Raw genomic sequence first — 27,782 nt, 5'->3', positions numbered from 1 at the left:
GGGACAGTTCTTCTTGTCACAGGTTGTCATGCTTGGGATTGGGCTTAAGGTCCAGAGCTTTCCAGGCCAGCTGGTGCTTGTGGCAGTCTGACAGTATTGTGTGTGCCCCAGAGAGTGTGGTTTAGAGGGATGAGTGTAGGGCTGCAAGCCAGGGACAGCTGTGGGCTGATCCTCTCTAGACATCTGACTTGATGTGTGGCCTTGCTTCAATCGCTCAGCATTTGGCTTTAGGGTTTTTAAAAAGGGAGAAAATAAAGTTAATGCTGTTCTTGTCCGATCACCTTCAGCAGGGATGGATACTAATACCAGGTTTTATTCAATGGGCTCTACCTTGTGGCTCATCAAAGCAGCTGGAATAGAAAAGACTTGTGATGCAGGGATTTCTGGCAGTGGGGTGGAAAAGGTGGGAAATGTCTTTTCTGTCCACAGTGTGGAAGTGCCACAGCTAGGAGTGGGGGGCTTAGCACGCCAACGACTTTCTAATGTTTCATTCATGTGGTAGATGTCTTGCTGTCCTTCCTTCTGGTTTTGTGTGTTGTGCTTAAGCAGCATCAAACTTCAGCTTCAAAGACTTTTGGATTAACATCTTTTTCTGATCTGGATAGAGAAACAGCCACCTGCCCTTGCCTTATTTTTTTTCCTTAACCCTGGAGAGTCTTGTCCACTAACATTTTCTTGTCTTATGGCTCTGCTAGTTTTTCCTCTTCTAGAACATGGGAAGAGAGACTTCAAACTGTGCTGCTACTGTATAATAGTAAGGCTTTTAACCTGCAAAACTTCCCCTGGGAGGAGAAAGGTTTTACTTGAACAGAAACCAAAAAACCACCAAAACACACTACCATGTGCCTGATTTCAAAGTGAGAGCAACAACTTTTGACTTGAGAGCTTTGGGGCAGAAGGTGGTAATGTCTGAATGGAGTTACCAAACATGGGCTTTTTCTTTTAGCCTGGGAGGGGAATTTGATGAAGCTTGTAAGTCGGAGCAGCTGTGTAGATGTTAGTTTCAAACTGCTTTCTTTGGATAGCTGGTATGTTATCAAGTCAGGAATCTGTCCTGAGGAGATCCCAGATGGTGCCTTGACACCATAAATGTACAAAGGCACTCGGTTGCACAAAAACTGCAGAAACAACTCTGCGCTAAAGAACATGAGCCACAGATGGTAAACAGCCAAGAAAAGCAAGCAAGGGGTAAGGCCAAGCTGTTCTTTACATGAGAAGGCTGCATTCGTCTTGGATGTTTAGAATTTCTAAGTTTAAACTTTTGCGAACTTCACTGTGGATAACTTCTGGTTTGAATGGCCTTTTGGAAGGTAAATGCTACATTAAGTAGAGATGTGAAAAATGCCTGGATTCCAACTACAGTGTTTGGAGGCTTGAAGGAAGTCCTGGAGTTTGCCAATGTGCAGTTCTTACCTTGATACCCTAATTCATTCATGACCCATTGTCATATGGTGCTTTGGGATCCCTGGGTCTGTAGTGGTGTAGCCTAGTGAGCTGTGCTGCAAGGAAAGAAGCATTGCTCCTCATTGAGAGGAGAATAAGGACCCTGGAATGCTTCTGAACAGTAGTGTTTGCTCCATACTATGGAGGAATTGGAACACTGGGTATGTGGAATGGATGGGGTTGGTGCTGTGTTGTCAGCAGTTTTACGTGGAGCCTATCTCTTTGATAGACAGTCTCCCCATGCTATTTAAAGGCTGGACCGGTCATGCTATTGAACTTGGACAATGAGGGAGGGATTGCTTTGTTCCATACTAATCCCAGGGCACTAGTACATCTGGGACTTGAAGTTTCAAGTGGTGCCCATGTAAAGAAATACCTAAAACTCTATGGACCAGCTGGTAAGGGGTAAACTGAACTGGAGAATTAGCGTTTATGCCCTAGTTCCTATAAACTGTTGAACAGCTGCAGAAGAAACCTGTTGACACTTTTGCTGAAAAGATGTTTGGGGCCTGCGTGAATCCAGAAAGTACCTGGCTTGACTCCTATGGGCAGGAAATGTAGTTGCTTAGACTTTCTGTTGTGGGGTTATATGATAGGCATGAGCTGCTGCAGGCTGTGCTGTGTTACCCTACAGCTTGCTGTCAAGGTTCTGCACTACTGGCTTAAACACTTGGCTTCCTTGCCTGCTGTCCACGCAGTTTCACTACTAATGTTCTGGGGTTTTCCATGTGGCATGTTGTGCACTTCCAGCTGGAACAAAATGGAGCTGGGGGTGGGAATGAATCAATCTAATGAACATGTTTCCTTTTTTTGTGAGCCAGGGCATTGCTTTCCTCCCTGTTACCTCACAGGTTTTTTGGAGTGCTGTGTGTCCCTCTTGCAACATGGATCAGACAGGCAGTTATAAGGGGCTTCAGCCTCAGACTTGACTCTAGTATTGATTCAGGCACATGTGCCTCAGATCTTGCTAGCATAGCTTAGTTTTTTGCCTAAGAGGAAAAGGGCAGAAGGGCTGCACACATGGCACTGATTCCAGCAGGATATTGCTGTAAGGTTAGGTATGTGGCATGCTGTCTTGCCAATGTACAGCTGCTGTGTAGAAGTTAAAAAGGGGCAGCTAATCTGCTGTGAAATGGCTGTGAGCTTGGGTAATGCTGAAAATCCCGGGACTGAAGGCAGACAAGCATGATAATATGCTACTGGTTTTCCAAGTTGTGGGTTTGACTTGCTGTATGTTGGGATGGGGAGAAGAAGAAAGGGCAAAGTGTGTATCTTATGTTTATTAATATGGGTCCATTTCAGTGGCTGAGGTTCATCCTGGAATTTGGATACTGTAGTTAGTTCTTGCTATCTGCCTTAGTTAATTGACTTTGAGATGATCTACTCAAGGACCAACAAGCTGCTAAATAGTTTAACTTTCTTAACTCAGTGTTTGCAAGAAGCAGCTTTTGAAGGAACTGAGAGCTTTCTTGGAAGGTTCATGCTAAGCATTCCCCAGCTGAATCTTTCCTGTTTTACTGAGGTACTGGTGTTCCTCACGTGCTTCTGATCCTCTGGGTATGAGGCATGCGAAGTGGCTGTAAGATCTTGCCTTCCAGTGAGCTTGTTGAAGGGGCAGGTCATATGTGCCCACACAGGCCCAAATCTGCACTTTTGGCATGAAGAACATTAAATCCCGAGGCTTTATCTGAGTAATCAGATAAAGCCTGGTGTGTGGACACTGAACTGGATTTGCAAGAGGCACAGCTTTGTGTGTCAACACTTTAACTGGGAGGGGACACCTGACTAGAGGGAGCCTGGAAGGAGCAATAACCCACAATGGCAGGCAGGGTGTGATTGTGCAACTGCCTTCTGCTTGCTCCAGAGCCAGAACAGTGCACTGTTTTACTAGGGGAAGCTTGCCAAGTATGCTGTGTCACTCCAGGATGGCAGATATGTCCAGATGTTTGCCTACAAGGAACTCCAGTGAATCTGCTGCTTTACTGAGCTTATTAGTTTTGGAAGAGGAGAATCTTTGCTGCTAGGTGTACTTGCATACATACTTGGTGATATCTTTTTCTATAAGGGCTTTCTGCTGTACATGTTTTCTCCAAAAAGGAATTTGGCTGTGACTCATGAGGTGCCTTCAATCTTTGTCCCCTGATGGAGGGATATGGTTGTAAGTGCATGCTGGTGTTCCCTTCCCAGCCAGACCCCTCTAGGTAGAACAGCTCAGCTTGCTGCTGTGGGCACAACCATGTGGCAGCACATTAACAGTGGGGGTAAACAGAATTTCCATTGACTGCACATTGCTGATGGGACATGTGCAGTGTCCCCTGACTAAGCTTAGTAGGCAGAAGCAGGTTTGGGCTTTAGGCCAGAGGGGTGGCATGGCTTTTGGTATGCATCTAGGAACATACAAGAGCAAGATAAGATATATGGCTTATCCTCAGCTGGACTGTGTTTTATGGGATAAGTGTAGAAATAATGTTCTGTGAAAATGGAGAAGGATGGCTGTTATTGGTTTCACTGTTTCTGGTAAGAAACAAGAATTGAGTGGCTCTTAGACCTTTAAGTGGCAAGAGATTTCTTGATGCAGGTAAGACCTTAGTGGGTACTGGGGAGCAGTGTGCTATAGATGATATAGTAAGACGGATGACAAATCCCTCTGTGTATTTGAGACAGGAGAAAGGTTTCAAGCTTATGGTTGTTAAGGTGAAGAGGAAGGACAGGGTATTATAACCAGTACTTTTTCGGAGGCATGTGTTCTTATGTTATTTGGATTAGGCTGTCTTTAAACCTTCCAAAAATGCCAGCCAATCTCAAGTCTAGACTGTTCTTGAACGAATACTTGGCCTCATGGGAATCTCCATTTCAAGGTGCAAAACAGTACAGCAGAAGCCTCATCAGTGATTTTACTGCTGAGGTGGCTTTTGTGCTAATGCAGCATTCAATATACTCTTAAATCTTGTTTTGGCATGTCTAAGACACCCACAAAACAAGCTTGTCGTGGAAATCCTGTCTGACCCAGGGTTGTTAAGTATCAAATGGAAGTCCTGTCCTTAGGCCTGAGGACAAAGCAGAGGGCCCAGCAGGTGGCAGGCTGGCAGCAGTGAAAGAGATGGCTTTGCAGATTGCTGAATGTAGCCCTTTTTTCTTTGCAAGTCTGATAGAAAAGCTGGGCAGTCCAATTAATACATGCCTAGATGCATTTATGCAGGGTGAATATCTCTAGCTAGCTTTTTCAAGTCCTAGTATGTTATCACCAAAGCACTGGGATTGTGTAGGGTGACTTCAGTTTATACTTTCATAGAGTATTAGAAGTAGTGTAATGAATTGATTGTAGAAATAAAACTGCAAGGTTTTTTTTTTGTGTGAGGTTTTTAAAGGAGGAAAATACTGTTGGATGTGGTGGCTTTGTTTGATATTCCAGGCATTAGACATTCTAGACAGTTTACATCTATTCCATGTTTGGGAGGTTGTGCTGTACTGAATGGTGGGTGGTGGTGGCCTTCTCATTACTTTCAAATTGGTGCTTGTACGCAGCAAATCTTGGCAAAGCCATCCAGCCTCCTCAAAAGGAGGAGTAAGGACTTCTGTACCAGCCAAAAAACAGTTGAACATATTTTGGCTGAGACTGACCAGCCTTAGAAAAGACAGAACCTTAGATACTGAAGGGAGCAGCTAACATAACTGTGCTTATATCTCTACAATTCTTACTCACTAAACTCTGAAAAAGCAAGGCAGCTTATCTTTTCTGCTTGTTCCTAAGTATATTAAGTGCATCTTTCTTAAGAACAGATCTTTTGACTGTTTCTACAAGGTTTCTTCCTCTCTAATAGAACTTAAGTTCTATTAATGTGTTTCAAAAACAGTTTCCTAATTGGAAACTTTCTGTTGATGTCATGGAAGCTTTCTGCGGCCCACATCAAATAGCTTAATTCACCAGGAATTAAGTGACTGTACAAATGTTTATATTAAACACTTATTTAGAAGGCATGTTGACTTATGAGGACCCATGATGATGGTGGTATGTTGGGAGGATAGGTTGCCTGTACAGCATTTGTCTTGCCTTTAAACTGTAAAAGTACTAGCAGCTGTTTAATGCCTAGATAAGACAACTCGGGCTTGCTTACATCTAATGAACTTGTCCCATCACTGACTATAGTGCTGTTTCTTGTCTCTTACATTGGAGAGGTTTTTGAATGGCTCACTTGAATGGAAAGGACTTGGATGAAAATCTCTGGAATAGTCACAGCAGAAAGCTGTTGGCTTAATTACAGGTACTGGAATTTTGCTGTTTTAGAGAGGAAACCCACAGTTTAGTCTGCTGAGAAGCCCTAGGGAGGGAAGGAAGAGATGGTGAACATGCATGTTCTTCAAACTCTGCTTACTCAGGCTTCTGTGGTGGTGTCAGGGCATTTGAAGGTGGAAATGCAAGGGATAAAAACCATCTTCGCATGCCTTCTCACCCCCAGATAGACCTCAGACATTGAACACTGGCCATCTCTTTCCTTCCCTGCAGGAGATTGTGCTTCTTCCTAATTTAAAGGAAAGATCTTTTCAAAGCTGCTTGGGGTGTTATGGAACCTTGCTTATGAAGATCATGTGCTAGTAGCTGCCATCTTTGCAGGAGACTGTCTTACCAGGTAGCTAATGAAAACCTTTGCATCAGTCAGCTTTGCATGACTTACTGGACTTCTGCACTAAACTTCATTATCACATGTGGCTGGGTACTCTCTGTATGCAAGACCGATATGTTTCATAGTTATGGGGAGCAGAGGGAAGTCTTGTGTAGAGCTGCAAACTGTTCAGTTACTTCACTTTTGAGAGTATCCTTCCTCAAACTGATGTTGAAGTTGTCATGGATGCTTCTAATTGCAGTCTTTCCATGTTCCAGCATCATGCCTGTTGATGTAACTGTTGTTGATGATGCTGAGCTGGGAGGCTTTTTGGAAGTGGATAATTTGGGAGAAATATTCTTGTGGCTGGGTGTAAAGATGGACTGTTCCATACAAGACTTAATCTTGTGAGTCTGGATGATTACGCTAAAGCGGCTCAGAGTAAAAATTACTGTGCTTTCAGATGCTATCTGAAAAGATGACACTTAAAGCTCTTTACTGTCAAAAAGCCTGTACAAATGTGTCTCTTCAGCCAATATATCCTATCTCTTCAGCAATATATCCCCTCTGCATGATTCAGAGCATGACTATGTCCGAACCAGTTGTTCTGGTTGCGTGTGCTGAAGCAACTGATGTGAACTGTTACTTCATACTCACTTTTCTCCAATGGAGAGGCACTACCACTATGTAAATTAGCAGTGTTGGACCTAATCACACAGATTTACTTCGTTGCTCAAACTAAATGATTGAGGTGCAGCTTAATGTTGGCACACAGGAGGTGATGAGGAAGCCACTTAAAATATCACTTGATTTACAGAGCTTAAGCTAGTGAAACTGTTGCTTAGGAATGCATTTCTGAGTGTTTCCCAGTAAGACTGAGGGACAAATTCCCCTCCTTGCCACTTGAACCAGCTGCTTGGGACACTAACCAGTAGTGAAGCAACTGTGAACAGTGCTGTAGGTGCATGTCTTGGTCGTGCTTTTTGGCAAAAACATTTGTTCTGCGTTACCACAACTGTTATGTCCAGGAAAAAGTTGCTCTTGGATATCTGGCCACCTTACAGAGCAGATGTCCTCTGAAGGCAGCATGTGTATTCCTGCAGCCACAGTTTGTATCATGTGCTTTAATCTATTTCATTTTGGCGCTCTCTACGCTTTCAAATCTGTTTTGTGTAGTTGCACTTGTATAGGGATAAAACTTGAAGCAGTCAGGCTAGGAAAGGGTTTCTAAAATTGTGCTATGTTATGTAAAGCCTTTTGCTGCATGATGTAAGAACCCAGCTGAAGCTTTTGGTCACCCTGCCTGTCTCAAACAACCATAGCAATTTCCAAGGACCCTTTCAGGTAATGGTGAAAGCAAAACATTACATCATGCTGAGACTGTGCCCAGCTATAGGCTTCATTCAGATGTAGAATGTCTCTCTTCCTAATTATGGTATGTCCCAGGTCAATTATATTTAAACAGAGTCCAACCATGTCATTAAACTTTTCTGGCTAATGACAAGTCAGAAATCTAGTGAGGCATCATCCCAGAATGCTCTGCTTTGGGGAGTTGCTGTGTATGTTCCAGTAAAGCTGGCAGTGTGAGTTGTCTCTTGTGTAATCTGCCTGCCAGGAATATCCTCTTAGTTCAGCACTTTATTGAGAGCTGCTGTGAGACAGCTTGTTGCTTGTGTGTATTCCTGGATGTGGAGGGCTCACCTTACTAAGCATACTGATGGAGTGGTTTGCTGAATGTTGACAAATGTCTCGGCACTGGTCTGTTGCATGTTTATCTGGATCTTCCTTTGGGTTTTTGCTCATATAACCAATGTTTGAGTTACATAGCTTCTGATAGCTGCCTCGGAAATGAGAGGTGAACACATCTTTCTAGAGACTGGCAATGGGTTGGGTCAGGCAGAGTGTGCTGTGTTGGCTTCTTTTTGCTTGATAGTTTCAAACATTTTAAAGGCTGGATAGAAGCAGCTTTCCATAGTAACTGCTAATCAGTGGAAGGATGAGGATCCATGCTTCCACTGCAGAAATCGTGGGCTGAAGTAAAAGAATAAATGTGTGCATGGTAATCAACATAGCATTTAGATTCTGCAAATCTTGTATTGGATCCATGTTTCATAGCTAGTTTTCACGTGAGCTGCTTGTACCTTGTACTTTTGTGCTAGCTATCTGGTCCTTTCTGGATGCTTGCCCTAAGCTCTAGCAGACGAAGCTTGATGCTACTAGAAGGCATGGGGAAAGGGCAGAGAAGAGTCCTTCCCCACCCAAAACCTCAGGACGGCAGATCAAAGTGACCCTCAGTAAAGCTAATGAGTCTGCATAGTAAAGATATTTAGAGGGACTTGCTTCAGAGGTACTGGGGCAGTGGGTGGACAAGAGCAAGGTGCTTATATATTCTCCCTGCTTAGATAGTGCAAGTGGCATTGCAGAATGTAAATTTTCTGTTTGGGTTGTTTCCGGTGGAAGTCCATTGTACACCACAGCATGGCTGCTCTTCCTAGTATTTTCAGTGCTGTAAAAGCTACCATCTCTTGCCCTAATGTGTGAAGTGCTAGTAAATCCACTTAAAACAGCGCAGTTGACCTACCCTTGATACGCTTCTGTGACAAACTTCAGGGCCTCTGTTACGGGACTGGACTTGAGCACGTGTAAAAATTTGTGTTATATAACAAACTCATGATGATCCTGACCTGACTCTCTGCAAAGAACAGACTGTACCAGGCAGGCAAGAAATGCCAATGCTTTTTTCCTTTCTCTACTGGCTGGATTGCAAGCCGTTTATGCCCAAACATTCTGGAGGTGTTCTGCCATGGTGTGACTCTGCTTCCTTTTTGCTAACGGAGATCCCTAGGAAACTGCTTTCCCTCTGGAGAGATGGAGGGGAAGAGGGAATTGGAAGCTGAAGGGGGGATATTGTGGGCTTGAGCAAGCCAAGGTGCTTGATTACACTGGGATAGCAAGTTTGGATTTGTCTGGACTCTTCACCTCAACTGGCTGTTGCAGCAGTTGGAGAAGAGAAATTGCATCTTCCGGCTATGTTGTTGGATTTGGAAAGGGTTTTTCCACAGCTTTTGTTATGTTTTAAGGGTGGTTGTTGTTCCCAGATCAAACTTGAATAGAAAACATAAGGCTGCTGCCAGCTTTCTGTCACAGACACCTTTTATCTTGCATTCATCTCTTCGAAGCAGATGCTGCTTTCATTTCTTCTACTTTTTTGCTACAAGACTAAAATGAACAGCCCTTTGATGCAAGGGAGAAACTGTATTTCAAAGCAAAGTACCTAGTTAACTTTGATAATAAAACTGTTTTTATCTTGAAGGTAATTCTGTGTTCCTTTGAAACAAATCTGAGGGTTGAAAGCTCCTGAACCCTGCTTGCTCTAACTTAACATGCAGATCCCTCCTTGCCTGGGAACATCAGTGACTGTTCTTTTTGGGTGGGAGGTAGAGATGCAGCTCAGCTTCTCAAGGTGAGGCTGTACATGGGGAAGAGGGTGGCAGGCACTGATGTTGATGCACAGTGTTCCTGCAGATTGTTTTTCTTACAGCTGATTATAAGCTGCAGTGTGTGGCTAATGCTGTCACAGGAGTGCCAACCCCATAGCTCAAGGTGGAGCCCAGCAGGGGGAAGGAGCTGAGGAGAACACAAGTCTTCAACACTTCATTGTGGTAGTGAAGCAATCTGTATCCTCTAGCCAGACAGTGTTGTCTTTCCCAGTCCACCCTGCCCTCCCTAGCCTTCCTGCCTTCAAAGACTTGTATGGAGCACGAGGTTTGTATGAACATCCAGCTTCTGGCTTTCATCTTTTCCACTTAAAAAGATGAGCCCTGTTCCTGTGAGGTGCAATACTTCCTGAAGGGTGATGTGGGTAAGCTGCATGCATTGGGAAGAATGTCTCCAAGGGGGGGGCCCAGAGCATGCCTGTCCTCATAGGGAGGGCAACTGGTGGATAAGGCTGAGCCACAGCATTGCTCATGTAGCAGGCGGCTTTGGGGAAGGAAGAATTCCTAAACTTAGGCCACGGCTGGCTTGGCTAGCGGCCAGGACATGGAAGAAAAGATGTTGCTGTCATCTCTTAGCATGTTACAAGAACTATCATCTGATGCAGCAGGGGCACATCTGATGTGCAGGTTATGGGTCCAAGATCTCATTTGAGAGTAGGGGCTAGGGGAAATACCTCCTAGAAAATGGTAGAAGCCAGATGCTTTTGGAGATGAAAGGCAAAAGGCACTTTTTTGAAAGTGGCAATGTTTGTTGTTTTTTTTTTTTTTTTGTCTGCCTCATCCTACTGAAACTACCGGACTTTCTGCAGGAGGCCACAGAAGGCTTTTTTGCACATAGGCAGGTGCTTGGAGGCATTGAAGAATCTGTCAGACTTTCAGGTTAGGAAGCCTAAGCTTGATTTAAAGAACCTGTCATGATTGTGTGATGAGCTCCTGCTTTGGATGCATGTGCAGGGGTGTTGACTTCTGAAAACATCCTTTTGCTAAGTGAACAGAATGGTTTTCTAAACAGTATGAAAAAAAATCACTTCCTCAGTGACTCAACTGTCTCCTTTTATGAGGCTTTTGTCTTCAGTGGTGACACCTTCAGTCTCCACAGACCTCAGGACAGGAAAGACCTGAGTCTACAGTTTAAGCTGGGAAAGATCTACTGGGTCTTTATACACAAGGATGTAACTTCAGTCCTCTTTTTCAACACTTAAGCCCAGGATGAAGAGATCTGGGTAAACGTTGCAGAGGAATGCTGAGTTTTTCCATGTGGCAAGGTAAGACAAAGAGACCTGTGAACTAAATTTATATTTATATTGCTTAGCATAATTCACTGTCCAGAAAGAACGTGCTAACAACTAGTACAAGAGGCTGAACTACATTCACTTGTTTAGGCTTTATTTGACCTGAGGATTAACACTAAATTCACCTGAAACTGGCTGATTAAGAAACTGGAATGACTTGAACAGGGAGGAAGATGCATAACCCCGAGTATAAGGAGAAGTTTTTGTCACTATGGGGCTTGTCAAGCATTGGAACAGGTTGCCCAGAGGTGGTACAGTCTATTTTTGGAGGTTGACAAGAGTAAACTGGATAAAGCTCTAAGTAACCTAGTCTGACCCTGCCTGGAGGAGGAGATTGGACTAGAGACCTCCTGAGGTCCCTTCCAGCCTGAATTAGTCTAGGATTCTGTGAAATAAGCTTGTATAGGCATCTTGCTGTGATATTATCAGAAGAGTTAAATTCTGGAAGTAGGCTGCTTTATTAGTTGATAGACAGCAAGACTTATCTCCTGCATAGCCAGGCTAGAATCTGGGGGTTTTGGTTGGTTGTTTCCCAGCTTGTCTAAGAAACTCTCATAACCAGTTTCTGTCCTACAAATTGCCCTGAAACACAGAGGAGATGAATTACTTGCTTTGTCTCAGCATTACTACTAAAACTTCTTTACTGCAATTAAACATTTGTATAAAAAAAGCTTTCTTCGAGTCTTGTGTCAGTGTCAAAGGTGAGCTACAAAACAAACTGTGACTCTGATTTAACTTCACAACTACGCCTATCCTGCAGTATTGCTGAATACTTAGTAGTGGCAAGTCCTTTTGCTTTAATAGTATTGTTCCCTTTAGAGCAGGCTGTCCTTGGAAGGACACCAGTGTTTCTAGGCTCTCAAAGCAGCCACATAAGCTTGCTTTATCTTCTTCCTCTGAGCCCATCCGTATGTCAGGAAGTTTTCTACAGTTGTCATATAGGGGTTTATTTTGTCATAGCAATTGACAGTACCTGGTACAACGCTGTGCCTCTGAAGGCTTTGAAGACTTGTTGCAGTGCTGTGGGCTGGACAATGGAGCTAGCTCTTGTTAGTTGTTTGTCCCTTCTGGGATGCTGGAAGAATGTGGTAGGAGAGATGAAACTGATGGATCCTTTCTCAGGGTGCAGTGAAGGACTAAGTTTTAAGAAAGCAGACAGTACACTGACCGAGCAGCTTCCCTCTGCTTTCTGGATTTATGGGAAGGAGCAGCATCATGAATTGTGTCCTTAAAAAGTGTTTGGGACGTGGGGGAATGATTAACAAGGCAAACTAGCTTTCTGCTCAGTATTGTAGGAAAAAGTTTATATCCCTTAAGTCCACAGGAGGATAGATCTGACTTGCAAGGTGTAATGAAGGTCAGTCAAATGTAGCTTTGGAAGGTGTTCTTCTTCCCAAGATGTTCAATAAGACAAGATGTAAAACAACAGTTACCAGACTGCAGTGCTTCTAGGCTTGGCCCTTTGTTTGACTGTGTGATATCAGCCCTTCTCTAAAGAGGGACATGACTATCATGATAAGTCAAAGGAGCACAATTAAATTAATCGCTTGACCTGGTTGTGAAAGAGTGGAAGGAAACCTACTGTACAGGCGGAGGCAGGCTGCTGGTGACAAGGTACTGCTAGCAGCAGTTCTTGAGTTGGTGGAAGGAAAGAGCTTGGGGAGAAGTTGTGCTTGTTATACTGCATCCTTCTCTGCCCTTTCTTCTACTTAAAGCTCTACATAGATTGGGTTATGGTATAGCACTGGTCACATGTAGAAAGACACAGTAGCTATGCAGAGGTTCTTAACTGCATTAAGCTCCAGGGTTATAGAATGAATTTTCTTATGTCTCATGATTTGATTGTTGTAGTATCTGATCAGGTGGAAAAGACTTAGTCAGGAAACTCATGAGCTCCTGCCTGAGGGGCTTGTGTATTTCCTCCCTGAAAAACAGCAGCAAGCATGCATAGTTGGATGGGAGCCTTTGTACATCCATCCTCCTGGCTGTGGTGGGATTGCTGTGACAGTAGAGGACAACACAGTGACTAAATGCAGACTGTAATGGGAGGATGCAAGGGGTGAACTTGGGAGTGGAGCATGATGGTTGAATGTGAGGAAGAGGATGCCAACTGAGTTGCTGAGGATGCAAGTAGAAATAAATTGTAAAACGGGAGGAGAAAGGAAAGCTAACTTTTGCTTCCTTAAATGTCAGGGAGAAAACAGCTTTTTGTGAGGAGGAACTGAATACTGTCCTGCTGGGTGTCAAGTGTGCTGGGCCTTAGAATTTCCTCCTCAGTAGCAGGCAGTTTGCGGGGCATCCTCTGTGGTCCTGTTGTTCACCTTTTGCCCCAAGTATCTCCCTGCGATGCAACAACGAAGTGTGCAATGCTTCCATTGACCTTCCACTCGTACGAAAAGTGTTTTCCCCTACTCTACATAGTAGGTTGGTAGTGGTATTGCTGCCCATCTAAATGGGGGAAGTGCAGATCCAAGGAAGTGCTGTGCTGAAGCTTCCCAAGCTGAGTGGCAATGAAGCAGGAATGGAACATAACTTCAGTTCTGCACCACAAAGCCCTGATTTTGCTGTGACCACATATGCTGCTCTGTCCTCTTTTGCAGAGAACAGTATTCTGTTTGGTGCCGTAAGGATCTAATGCTCTGCTTGGAGGGAGCAGAGAGACACTGTTGTGATGGACCAAGAATTATTTTTCTAGTACGTGGCCCAGATTTCAACTATGCTTTTTGTGTAGTGCTGATGAGCGGTACCAGACACTTGCACAACTTCCCCTTTGGCATAGATGTATTTGATGTAGATATATGTACTGAAGCTTCAGACACAATAAACCTATTTGAGGGCAACAGGCTGAGTAATCTGGTGCTTGGCAGCTGCTCTGTTGTGGGGATTTTTGCTTTACTGTTAGCAGTGCTTGTGTCCTCTTTAAATGAAAAGAGGAAGGAGGCGGCAGTAGCTGGGCAACCTTAATATTAAAATAGCTCAAACTGCAAATGGTTTTCCTGAGAGAAGGAATCCTGCTGGATTCTACATGTCTCCTGGCAGAGTATCCTGTATTGCTTTTAGGAGCAGGGATTGAAATCCTAGCAGTCTGCTGTGTACATTATATTTTCAAGCCATCTAGTTGAGAAAATGCTGCTTTTCAGGTCTGTAATACCCAAATCTACGTGACTCTAATACAGTAAGGGCTCAGTTCCTGTTCTCATGCAGGTATTAGTCCTTGGTGTGTACTGGTGACTTCATTCAACTCTGGGCTCTCAGTGTTTATGGAGGTGTTGTGCATTGCCTTATTCTGCCCACAGCATCTATCCTGGAAAAAAACAGAACTTCTAAACTAGGATTTCCAGCAGTTGGGATACCATAGTTGTACTCGTTAGCCTATGACAAGCCCAACCGTGTTGTTTCTCCCATTCCTTCAAACACGTGGCATATGAGAGAGGCTTTCTAAAAATTTGCTTCTAGGCAAAGGATAGCTAAAATAGGAGGCTGACCTCCCAGGACCTAGGAGAGGATAGCACAAGATGCAGCTGTACAAGTGTGTCTGCTCTGCCCTGCTGTCATCTAGGAAGGAGACAGAAGGGGAGTTTTGGTAGGTGACTGCTGAGAACTTCAACATGGATTTCTTTGAATGCAGCTGCTGCTAGCATTAAACCACAGTGATTAATTGTTAACTGTTTCAAGGCAAAAGCAGTGCTTTGTTACCAAAGCCTTTGCCCTGATGGCTTGTTTTGTTGCCCAGTCTTGCAGTCATAGCAAAAAAAGTGCTTTTGATACGGGAATGGAAACTCAGGACAGAGGTAGACATATCAAGCTTCATTCTTTCCACCCACTGATCCCCTGGCCATCTACTGATCATCAGACAAAACTAATGAACCAAGATACTTAAATGGACATGAGGGATGGACAGTGAGCTGTGTAGGCTGCAAATTAGTAAGTGGGGAAATAACTAAAAGCAGGGAGTTCTTGTGCAAGAGGGTGGCTTATTATGGATTATGTGGGCTTCTTTAATGCAAATAGCTCTGAATATGAACATCTACTATTTAAAACTTATGGTGGCTTAATTGTGGAGGAAATGCCTTTCTAAATGCAGCCTGTCTTGGGATGTTACAGCTCCAGTGCTGGAGGGAAGGAAGGAGAAACATCAGGCAGGCGTGGCAACTTGGCCAGGTGCTGACTTTGTTTTTCAAACGTCAGTGCTGAAGTTTACTACTCTGCCTATTGAATGGCTTCTGGAGGGTCGTGGCTGTCAAAATAATTGCTGCTTGCTTCTGTTCCTCTTGTGAGCTGGGGCAAATGTCTGTAGCACAAGGCAGTGAAACAGCTTGCTTGGGGAACAATATCATCCTGGATTGGTTCCCCAATTCAGTCTTCAGTGTGATTGCACAAATGCTTGCATGGGTACAGCAGTGTGAGGGAGTGGGATGGGAAGGGCTGGAGGAAAACAGTAACTACTAGGCTGTTGGACTGTGGTTTTCATTGCACCAGAACGAGGTCTGACCTGATGGTCATCCTCTGGTCCAGCCAATAACTACAGTGAAAGGGCAGACTGTCCTGCTTCCACTGCTTCTCCCCACCTTCTAGATGAGTCTTCAACAGAAGCTTCTGAGTAGCTGACCAACCTAGGTGCTGTGTTTGAAATACTTTTGAATGGGAAACTAAAGTGGACCAGTGTTGTAGTTTAGCTTTGTCAGGGCAGGTACCTCTTCAGTCCTTCGTTGTTCCTGTTCATTTTCCTGACACTACTTGGACCATCCTTTTGTTGATTGTCCTGGTTTCGGCTGCGATAGAGTTAATTTTCATCCTAGTAGCTGGCATAGTGCTGTGTTTTGGATTTAGTATGAGAATAATGCTGATAACACACTGATGTTTTAGTTTGTTGCTAGGTAGTGTTTATACTGGTCAAGGACTCTTCAGCTTCCCCTGCTCTGCCAGGTGCACAAGAAGCTGGGAGGGAACACAGCCAAGACAGTGGACCCCAACTGGCCAAAGGGCTATTCCATACCATATGAAGTCATGCCCAGTATATAAACTGGGGGAAGTTGGCCAGGGGGCAGTGATTGCTGCTTGGGGACAGGCTGGGCATCAGTCAGTGGGTGGTGAGCAGTTGCATTGTGCATCACTTGGTTTGTACATTCTTTTACCATGTTTTTCCTTCCTCTGCTGTCCTATTAAACTGTCTTTATCTCAACCAGTGGGTTTTACTTTTTTTGCTTATTCTCTCCCTCATGCCACTGTGGGAGGGAGGGTGAGCAAGCGGCTGTGTGGTGCTTAGTTGCTGACTGGAGTTAAACCACAACATTGGTAACTTTGCAATTTAGGTTTTAAGGCATGGTTCAAAGGTAGACTTTCTAAATGCTTGGTCTTCTCTTGTTTTTGTGACGATGGACTAAGAGCCCTGGAAGACCCTGGGACTTCCTCCTGAGTAGCCATCTAACCTACAGGTCCTGAAGATAAGCTCATCTGAGACACTTCCATGCTGGCTGCACTAGCACTTGGCTGTCTTGGAGTTGCTAAGCTCCTTGTACAGATAAAATGACAGTCCCATTCTCTGAAAGAGTTCTTATCTAAGGGCAATACTATATGGTATCTGAACAGAAGCCTCAGTATAATCCTTGGTTATAGAAGAATTTTTAAAAACTGGGCTGTTCTTTAATTTTAAGAATATGTGGGAGTAGAAAAGCAGCATGGAGTTGGCTGCTGAAGGACAGGGAAGTTGTAAGACAAGTGCTGTTAGACAGTGTACTTGGTAGTTCAGTCCTACAAGCTAGTCTTTCAGGTGTAGCTTGTTTATAAATCTGGGGTTTTTTTGTTTGCAATGTGCCAAGCACAAATTTCAACCTTACAGGGATGTGAGGCTTCCTCTGGAAACAGTGCTTGTTTACATGCAAAGTCTCAATAACATAAGGAAAAATCAATTGAAGGTGGCTGGACAGCTACAAAGGTATAAGAAAGGTGAACCTCTGGATAAGGTGAAAAAAGGTTGCATGTGATCTTTCTTCCTGCTACCTATGTGACTGATTTCCCATAGTACTTAGTCTGCAAGCAGATCATAGAGCCATCTCTTCAGTGCACATAAAGAAATCGGAACTGTGAAAAGACTGTCTTTTGCAGGTGACTTCTGCAGTTGGTGTATCTATGCCAGCCTAGTTTTTTTTTTTCCTTGGAATAAGCTCTTCTGAGACACTGGTGCCTTTTTCTTAAGGCAAAGACTGCACTGAAGCAACCTGGGAGCAGCCTTCCCTAGTTGTATCAAACAATCTTCATTTCAATACAAGCAAACTCTATCCCCAGAAAATGGGTTCTTGACACAAGCAATGAGGAAAAGCATCACTTGTCTGGATCTAGCCTGGAAATGGTACCAGGAGCTAAAAAAATGACTTTACCAAATGTGACCAGTGAAATGAGAACCTGGTGTGTGGGGAAGTATGTCTTGCCTGGTCTGGAAGACATTTGATCTGGTGCTGCTGTGTTCTCTGAATGGGTATCCGCATGCTGAAGCACGCAGAGAACCTGCTATGCTGGTGGAACATGTTGCAGCTGGAGTGCTATAGCCTCCCATAAGCTGCTCAATCCACTGCATCGGCTGTAAACAGCCTGCACTCCAGAATGGCTGTGCTGATGACTGTGCACAAAGAACTCTGAGTGGGAATAGGACTGTACGTAAGGGCATAGTAATTGCAATGACTTACTAATTTTTCTCCAGGCTCTCTGTCTGCAGTGGCTGCGTTGCTTTGTGCCCCTGCTGTCACATCTCCCTATGCTTACTCACAGGAAGAAGGGAACTGTGTGGATCTTCCTGCTCCTGTAACACCATGTGCAGGTGCTGTCTCAGCTCAGGCCTAAATGCCAAACCACAGCTGTTTTGCTGTTTCCTCCAAAAGACATGATCTGGAGTGCAGATCTATGGCTCAAAACTGAACTTGCCACATCTGATCTTCATCAGCAGTATGTCCCCACTATAGCCTGTCTACAACTTCTGCATTGAAAACAAGTGATGTCTGCAATTCATTTGTATGTATTGCGAACTTGAGAGCCACAGGCAAATGGTTAGGCTGCTAGCTGAGCTGACTGTCATCTGAGCATGTGACAATCTGTTTTGTGGCACCAAGCATGATTGAGATGCTGAATTCTACCTGGAACCCAAGTTCATCAAGACCGTCTCCTCGGTTTGTAACAGCTGCCTGCAAATACTTGCTAGAATACAGAGTTTAAAGTTGCTTCTGGAAAATAGCATTTCACCAGTTGGCTACAAACAAATATTCTAGACCAGCAGGAAGTTAGAGAGGAGCAAAGGGGAGAGGTGTAAGGAAGGTCAGTGCTGCAGCTGCAGACGTGGGACATGGGAAGGGACTCTGGCTAAATTTCTCAGTGCTTAGCTAAGATGCAGAGCTGTCAGTTCAATGTAGGATGGTAAACTCAGGGCTCCATCCTGCCTTATGGGGGAAGAGCTTTAGGTGCCGGCTTGCTGGCCTGTTCAGTCAGCTCCTACTCACTGTGCATACTTTACCATGGCTTCTCTAAGGCTCCATGGTCAACTTAGCAACCCTCCTTATGCCATATAATGCTGCTTACTTTGCAGTACAGACACTTGCATGCCTGTCTGGTGATGTTCTGCAATGTTAGGGATATGCATTCAGGGTAAATTTGTTGTACAACTAGCATGCTGGGAAACCAGAGCAAATTGCCTAACTCTTTAATATCTGTATGTTACACTACCAATAAATGAATTATTTCTAGCCAGAGTCTCATTGTCCCCACTTGAACACAGTTTTTGCTGTGGCCACAGACCGTGAGTAAGGGTGGAAAGGAAATGGACACGTCAGACAAGGGGATAAGGAGAAACCGTGCTGTTGGTAATGCAGATGTCTGAAGCCAGCAGTAGTAACTGTTTAACCTACATTCCTTTCTGATGCTGCTGTCCTCAGAATACTGAGGACAAAGCGTCCTCAAGGTAGTTTTGGAAAAGGTAAAGAATTGTTTTAGAGTACTGGTCTAAGTAGACTGACCATAGGAAGATGGACTAACAGTGCCTCATGCCAAGAATGTAACGGCTTGCAGTGACTGAGTCTTCTGCATCCATAAAGAAGCTGGGATCAGCTTTTCGGATTACTAGCACTCAGGCTGGCTTCCTCTGCTTCTTGAGGGAGGCAAGGAAGCAGAGGTCCTGATGAGATGCTTTACTACCATTTGTCCTTTAAGGAAGGAAAGTCTCCAGCCCAGCATCTCTGTTATGAAACAATGCTTTCTGCAATAAACTACAAAGCATGCTCAGGCATGTAGGAGGGATGAGAGGTCATGGATTGTGCCGGTGGACAGAGCCATTATGCCAGTATGGCATGCTGATCTTAATGCTGTGCCTGTGAGTACATGTTAGTCAGAAATGGGAGAGGCTGTGGAAGAATGTGTTCCACTGTGGTTCTGAAGGCTTTTTAGGGAAGAGAGTCTGTCACTTTAAGCACGTGGTTTGAGTGAGAAGGAGAACTTAAATCCAAATATTTGACCATTTTAAGACTTGATGCCCACTAAAGATGGCATTGCCAGAGCAGGTGAATGGCTGGAACCTGCCTCTGAGAAGCTATTTTAAATAGCCTTGAGAAAACATTGTGCCTGGTCTTTAACATGCAGTTGGCATTCATAAGGTACCTGGGAGCCACCTTATACAGGGTTGTAAAGAGTCTAATGGCCTTTCTGAAACATCCACTAAACTTCCTCTATGAGGAACACCAGCCTCAGTTCACTTTTTCATTGAAAGAAATATCTTAGTTTCTCTGCAACCAAAATTGCCATTTGTAACTATCCTTTTGTAGGAGAGACCTCTGGCAGGAACTTGTGGAACTCCTTTTGTTTGAGTTGTTTCCATCATTACAAATACTTTGCAAAGTAACCTCTCTTCTGTTGCTTAGTAGTATTTTCTGCTGACTATGCAGCACTGCAGTTAACAGGAACTGGTTGGGTAGGTGGACAGTGGAAACTTGCTGAAGTTGGTGTCTAGTAAGTGGCTTAGTTGAGGATGGGTGATTGTTGTTCTTCAGGTTTTAGTTTACTCAGATGTGGTGCTCTGAGTAACTTTGGTGCTTTGCTTTGGAGAACCAGACACTCCATACATGGTGTAAGAGGGCATGCTGCCTTTCAACACTGCAAAAATAGCTAGGAAACTTCTGCAGAAACTGTCTGCATCATCCCAAGGAGAGGAACGGTGAAGTGCTGTGTTCATACAGACAAGCTGATTCTTAGTGATTACAAGTCCTTGCAGCATTGTGCAATGACATGCTCTTGGCTTCCTTGGACAGAAGCCTCTTTTGGTGCATCTCAGGGTGGGCATGCTTATGCTAGCTGCCTCATGTACAGAAAAGCAGAGCTATTGGTGTCTGCTTAGTAGATGAATAAGGCTGTTTGCTTAGCAAGGCAGCTTGTTAACTTTGTAATCTAGGTAAATCAAGTGTTGCCAAATAGTGTCTTGTTCTCCCCATCCCTAGAGTATCTTGAGCACAGTTACTTGTCAGGGGCCTCTTACTCTGCTGGAGGATTTTCCTGTTTGCTGGGACATGTGCCATCTTTCTCAATTCTTTCTTGCCCAACCTCCTGTGATCTCAGGGTGACTGCAGTTTCACTTTCTGTGGAGGCCACTCAGCCCTGCCAACAGCTAAACCTGCTGAGCCAAACTGATTCTGCTCTTCAGTAGGTGGGGCTGAGGAAGTTGCCCCTGTGGCAACCTTCTCTGTGCGGAGCAAGATAGCAGTGAAGCCAACAGTGCTGCCAAAACCAATGCGATGCAATAAGGGTTGCCTGCCCAGCCCTGATACAAGCAAAATTGCAACACTCTGAAACTAGCTCTAACCATGTTGTTAGTGCAGTTGTTCCTGTCATCTGTTCTGTAGCTGCCTGGTGTCTGCTAACACAGCACTGGAAAACTTCTTCAACAGCATTAGGTGAGCTTGCCTTTTTTTCCCAGGGTTTGATCAGTATTTAGTGGGGTGGGAAGGGTGCTGAAGCCAGAATGCTGGTGAAGCGATTGCATCAGTGCACAGCCTCCCTGTGACCAGTTTCTGCAGTGGGCAGAAATACATAGTGCAAGTAAGCTGGTATATTTTTTGATGCTAAGAATTGATGCCAGGGGAAATTGAGTGTCCTGGTTCTTTGGGGCTAAAGTTTGAATGGTATTTGAGGCACGTGAGTTCTTGTCTCTCCACTCTAGTTAGGATGTTTTGTAGCATTGCTGATCCGTCTTGGCTTTTAGCTTGGTTTTACAGAAGGTCTATGTCATCAAGGGATCTGTTCTTCTCAGCCCCACCAAGGGAGGAAGGGGAAAACCTCTGGTGTTAAAGCAGCTTCTAGAAATCACCTTAAAGAAGGGCTAGCACTGTGAAGGGTCTCTGTGGGGGCTCTCTGACATACCAGTTGTGCACATACCTGAAGGATGTGAAAGGTGACCCCAGGTAAGCTGCTGCCGGCAGGTTAGTCAGCAAACTAGGAGCAGTGTAGCTCCTCTGTCTGCTGGCTTGTGGGACGAACATTCAGCCCAAGAAAATGGACCGAGTTTACTTAATGTTTTTCTAGTAAAATCATTGAAATCTGAGCAAAACTACAGTGGGTTTTTAGTCTCATTTATTAGTACCAAGTTTATTAGTTCCAAAGCTGTAAGCAAGTAAATGACCATGTGCAGAATATATATATTTTCTTTCCTTCTCCTGAGGTATTTTCCAGGCTGGAAATCTTCAGGGTAGGGCTCTGATTCATTGTCTGTAAAGCACCCAGAGTATGCTGGGTGTTTAAAGGTTTGGCTTCTTATCTGTAGAATTACACCCAATAAATGTTGAGGGGGGGACATGGAGCTACAGGAAACTGACTTAAAGAAATAGACTTAAAGTAAAACTGGATCAGGAATCAAGGAATTTCAAAGCCTTCATGTATTCTTGTAATTGATGTTCCAGACAGCTGTCCTATAGGTGTTGAGCTGCAGAGCAAGGGAGGACCTATGAGGAGCCATGGGTTTTCTGAGCTGAAGTTATCAAACTTTTTGTAATTGTCTGAAGTGTTTCTGGTCCTTCCTTCTGGTAAAGTTTGTAACTGAAGGAGAACGGTTTGCCAGTATTCAACCTCAAGAAAACAGATGTTTTCAGTGGCTGAGTGCCTCACAGGTGCTTAAACAACTGCAGGCATCCTCCAGTAAGTTGGTTTTTTTTCTTTGCTTCCCCTTGTTTTGGAGAGGATGCTTCTAGAACTCTTTATACTCTGGATTTTTCAGTTGTGAACCACTGATGCTATACTAAGCCTCTGGCAGCACTTTGGCAGCTCAGGAGCTGGGTTGGTTAATGGAACCACCAGTGACAGTGACTCCTGAATGGCTAGTACTAACACTTTGCCTTGTGTGCAGATGTTGGCTGGGGACTTTGAGGGCTCTTGCTGCTGTGCAAGTTGCTTCCAAATGGAGGTGAAATCTGCACAGCAGCCTGTTAAAATTCCTATGTTACTTTGAGATGTAGCTACCTGAAATAACCTCCCACTGTGTGATAAACCTTGCATGGGAACAGCCTTTTGGCTTCAGATAAAACAATGAGGGCATCTTGGGTGAGTATTCTTTGGCTTAAGTTCACTGTACTGATATCTTGGATTGCATTTCTAGTGTGTGTTCAGATGAGGTGAATGGGTGTGAATGCCACCATAGGTAGGAATGAGGTGAATTGTCTGGGAGCAATAAGGAGCCTTGTTTTGAACGTGGATGACTTTTTTTTTTCAATCTAGCTGTATGAATTGTTTAAAGGGCACTGTTTAGTCTCATTTTTTGCAAGGTGTTCCTCTAAGTTTTGGGGGACACTAGGGAAGTAATTGAAGTCAAGACTTAGTTGTTTCATTCATACTGGGGGACAAAATATTCTGCTGTGGATAGCTGAGACTGCTACCTGCATGACATCTGCCTAGCTGGGTTCTTGGCTGCATTTTGAGGTTCACTGCCAGCTGAAGGGGGTAAATAGCACAGGGTATGGCTCTGCTCTGTTATACACAGCATTTTGGTGAATAAATGAAGATGACTGCCTCAGTTGGAGAGGTCTGTGGTAGGCATTTATTTTGCCTGGTTCATGTCAATGTCTAAACAGAAGTTGGACACCACCTCTGCTCCGCCATATACATTCTTTTCTTTGCAGAGCTGTGTTCTCCCCATTAGGCAGCAGGGACTTTGACACATTCCACTAAAATGTCTTTGCTGTCTCCTGCCTTGATCTATTTGCAGCAAGCAGTTGTTTTGAAACCTGGCATATCTTTCTAGTATGGCAAATTGCCTACTTGCTCTGAACAGCTAAACTGAGGGGAGATCTAATTCTCACCAAAAATAGCAGTGAACATTTTTCTCTGAGGCACGCTTATAACTTTGTTCCAAAGCTTTTAAGCCTAGAAGGTTAACAATAAAACTGAAAATAGCATGGGAGTAGAACAGAGCATCATGGGGATGAGCTTATGTTTATAAAGCAGAGCAGAATTGCAGTAAGCCTGAGCTGTTGATATGATAGATAAAAGCACTTTCAGTGCTTACATTTCTACTTAAGCCTGTAACAGTTCAAAGGTTTTGAAGTAGGTAATTCCCTAGCATATCTTGTCATTTATGGCTGGCTGTGTCTCATATCAAGCTGCCTAGGGCATTAATCCATTAATTTAAGAGGGTAAGCTTTTCTGTATCTGTCCTGCTGAGGGAAAGTGCTTGTATTGTCTTGTGCATGAAGAGGCTTTTCCTTTTAAAAAAAATGAGGGCATAATTGTGCTTCCTGACTGTAGGGCAAGGTGCCACTCTGCAGTTCTAGACCAGGCTAGCGCCAGGCACAGTGGAGCCAGCTCTGAGCAGGAATCATTGCCTTGCCCTAATAAGGAGCCATGTTGCACTTAAATCTTGGCATATTGTGCTCAGTATCTGACCTGCTCTCACTCTAATAGACCCCTTTTTTCCTAATCTTTTTTCTGGCTTTCCTGCTTTCTCTTCTTTATTCTGGCCATTGTCCTTCATCTAGTGCTAACAGTCTGCCTGGGAAAAGAGACATAACTAATGCAAGTGACGAGTGGTGCTTGTGTTCAGGAAAGGCTTCTTTCTCTTTGGAGCAGGCAGTGAGATGGTACCCTATCCCATGTGCTTCAGAAGTCCCTGTTGTCTTTCACTGTGGTGATTCTGTTTCTGGTGCAGCAGCCTTGAGAGAAATATGATGAAGCTTATGTTGGCAAAAGGCAAAAAGTCATAATGAACGAGGCATTGTTTTGCTCATGAAGAGCACGGAATTATATTCTCTTACTTCCCTTGAGCATTTTGTGCTTCAAAGCAGTCTGCACCAATACTCCCGCAGTCTGGCAGTCTGCTTTGTTTTGGTTCTTGCTTCCTATGCAGTGTTCTCACATGTACTGTACAGCTCTCAGGAAATCTCTGCCTCTCCTCCTTCTGCCAATGTTTTGTTCCTTTATCCTAATCAAAGTTCCAACAGCTGAATTTGCCTGTAGACTTCCAAGTGTGCTTTAGCCAGTGCCTTGTTGACAGCCTTTGTCCATATGCCATAGGCCTTGGGAATGCCAGGTAGTTCATCTGGTACTTTCTGTAGAACACCACATGATTCAGTTCTGTCTCAGCAGCCTGATGGTCTTTATCCCAGCCTGAGCAAATGACTTACACTGAAACTTTTTAAAAAGTATTGCTTCTGGTCAGCATTAACGTGCCTTTCCCAGGGAAGGGAAGACATGTGTTAGAGTGACTCCACAAATCTCTTCATAACAGAGTTGGTGTCAGCTTGGAGGTATAAAACCGAGAACTTGAGTACACACAGGCATGAGGGCTTAAAGATGGGACAGTGGGGTGATTGGGAGGAACTGCTGGTAAACCCTTGAATAACTGCATGCAATGCATGTGCTGAGTTGAAAAAGTAGATCAAGCAACTTACTAAGTGGGTTTGTAGGGTTCATTGCAATGTTGCAACAAAGTCTCTGGAAGACAGTTACAGCAGTGTACTTGAACTTGTACACCAGCAGCTCAGCTCATGTCTGTATCAGCTTGTTCTTGGGATCCCTTGGGTTGAGATATTGTTGTTCCTTAGGCTTACAGAGCAAGGGAGCCTGTGCCCTTAGAGGCTGGGAGTGCCTCTGTGTCGTGGAAACACTTGGGCCCAAGCACCTGAGCTGTGGGGCAGAACAACTAAATTATGTGTTGGGAGAGGGTGATAAACTGGCACCCAGTGACTGTGCCATCCCTCAGTTGGTTTTGCTGTTACTAGCTTATTTTCAGCTGTTGACCAGCTGGCTCACGTAATTCAGGATTTATTGTGATGTGGATGGTGCTTATTTAACTTGCAGGATGTCTCAGTTATCTTACCAGCTGATAATGTAATTGGAATTTATTTAAATGGCGGTTATTTAACAAACCATCTTCTGTCTGTCAGTGCCATACATCTGAGGTCCCTGAATAGTTTGAAATGGCTATCCTGCTGCCTAGTAATGTACGTTGGGATGCGATTTCTAAAGAACCTCAGGCATTTTCCTTTCTATACTTGAAAAAAAGGAGGGAAGGAAAGCAAAAGTAGTCTTGTCTCTTTTTACTTAAGAACTACAAGATTTGAGCTCACTGTTCCAATGGCATACCCTGGACGAGTAGTAAAAACCTGTAGGGAAGCTGGTAAATCAATCCCAAACCCAGAGCATACATGAATGTTCCCTGTCACCTTCTAGCTGAAGCCTTGCTGCTTATGTCCAGTAACCTTATTTTTAAACCAGATCTGATTCATGCTCTATTTTTCTATGCCAGATGAGGTCCTTGGTTGTGAGTAAGTGTTGTGACTGTAGCTGGCAGGAGCCCTGCATGATTGCCTCACTTCAGGAAATGTTAAAATAACACTTTTTTTTCTTAGAAAGCTAGTTCGCTCCCCTCCCACTTCTAAATCTCCTAATAGCTGCCCCCAGTTTGGCAGCCGTCTTACAGAGGGTTGTTTGTGTTGCTGAGTGAGAGCAGAGACACTTCGGTGGATGCAGTGCTGGAGGAGAGGTATGCAAAGTGAGCTAGTATCTCTAGCCAAGCTGGCTTAAACTTTTTAGAAGTTTCCCTTAAATTTGGAAGGAAAACTGCTAAACTGTGAGAAGACTCTTGCTCCTCCCCCTGGACTCTGTGTCTGAAGCTGTGGATTTTTCCCTCTTGGAGAAGAAAAGCCGCTCCAACTGAAGCCGCTCATTTGAGACAAACCATACAGCAGGTTTATCTGCTCTCTTGACTAGGGTAATTCAGTGGGGCCAATAGTACCAATAGCTGCTGGCATGGGTGTCCCCCACGGCTGGACGCAGCAGGTTTTGTCTGCTGTTTTGGACTTGCAGTCAGGCCTCCAAGGTACTTAGCAAAGCTTTAGTGGGGTTGAAGAGAATTACTTCCTCAAACCTGTATCTATGGCTGTGAGTTGCTTTGTCAGCTGATCTGTGGAAGGTTTGTAGCTCTCCAGATGGAGAAGCTTTCATTTTTATTGCCTGGCTCCTACCTTGTTTGATCATTTCTATGGGGAGATAGTTTGTGTTCAACGCTTTTTCTCTTTTGGAACTGTTTGTGCTGAGGGAAGAAAATTATTTATGGCTGGATAACAACAAGCAATACTTGTGTGTGCCTTTGCAGTATGTAGCCTTTGCTCTAGGGGATGCCTACATCCTAAAGGTTCCCCAAGAACTTTAATTTACAACTGTCAGCCAAAAAAGGAAGGCTGGAGTTTAGTTGTCTTCATCTAATGTCTGACAGATCTGGGAGCACTGCAAAGGAAGCACTGGAGTACCTGCTAGCAGAACACAAAGTGCTGATCTGGTGTGTTGCATGAATAAGCTGGTCTGGACCCTGGAAAACCATTGTGGGTACTAGGCCTGTTTGTAGTGCCTGTTCTACTTGCCAGTCTTACTGTGGTCCTCTTCTTGAGCTAGAACACAAATACATCCCTCCTGAAGTGCAGCCTGCTTTCTTTTCCTTATAGTGGAAGCTATACTTAGGAATGTTTTGCATTCTGCAGGGTGGTTCCAACCTCTCTAGAGCAGCAGAGGGAGAAGTTTATTTGGTAATGCCACTCTTTCCTGCTAGGGACAGCTCAGACAAAAGCTTTGCAGAGCAGTTATCCATATAAACCAATCCCTCGCTACGAGTCAGCTGTAGCATGTTACTACAGGATCCAAAGACAATGCAATTGTGAACTCAGGTCTGTCTTTGAGAAATTGACTGAAGCTGTTTGGACTCTTTTTGTGAGTATTAAAAGCCTTGTGTGGTTTGGCTCCATTGTGGATAGCTGTAGAGATGGCTTTGGCAGGAGGAGAAATTCTCCATGGTGGTTGGAAGGAGCTGGAGCAGTGAACACCAGTGGGCAGCCTGGGTTTTTACTGGGATGTCTTGTTCAGCCTCACCTTGTGGTATGAACTAGGGCTGGGAGACCAGGCAAAATTATGCTTATACAAGACACTCTTTTCAGCCCTCCTGCCAACTGAAGACAATTAGGAAAAATTTAAGTCTCAAGCATTACTGTGTACTGGTTTCTGAGTCTTCTGCATTGAATAAACTCTTTTCTGAAATTTTCCAGCCTGGACACCATATAGGTGATCATGATGTAAAAGCAAGGTTTGCTGGAGGCAGCCTAAATACAGATGTGATCTCTTACGGTTTAGTGATGCAGTAATAAGGAGCAGTGCATTCACTGTAAAGAGAAGATGAGCTCTGGTGGCTGAATCTATACCTTCCTTAGACAAAGAAGCAGAAATTCAAGTGCCTTTCTGAAGGAGGCATTAGAAACTTAGTACCTATCTATTTGATCTATATGGTAGCTCTGCTATGCAGGGTATACCGCATAAGTAGCATGCGTTACCCTTCCTTGCTGGTGGAAAGGAAGGACGAGTTGTCAGGATAAACAGATTAAAACTGTGCTCTGTAAATGTTGCATACAAGGCTGTATGTGCTAATGTTTAACTTGTCTCTTGTTTTT

The 27,782-nt window shown here is 44.2% G+C and overlaps 1 protein-coding gene across 2 annotated transcripts in view; it reads left to right on the top strand.

Annotated features, from left to right (window-relative positions):
• SPSB1 (splA/ryanodine receptor domain and SOCS box containing 1) overlaps nucleotides 1-27,782 on the top strand; it is a 39,330-nt gene that overhangs the window by 4,891 nt on the left and 6,657 nt on the right. The window lies entirely within an intron of this gene.

Source organism: Nipponia nippon, unplaced genomic scaffold (assembly GCF_047370975.1).
Source record: "Nipponia nippon isolate SJK-2023a ecotype South Korea unplaced genomic scaffold, ASM4737097v1 scaffold_19, whole genome shotgun sequence".
Taxonomy (NCBI): Eukaryota; Metazoa; Chordata; class Aves; order Pelecaniformes; family Threskiornithidae; genus Nipponia; species Nipponia nippon.
The sequence above is the reverse complement of the archived record's forward strand: the minus strand, read 5'-3'. Positions and strand labels throughout refer to the sequence as shown.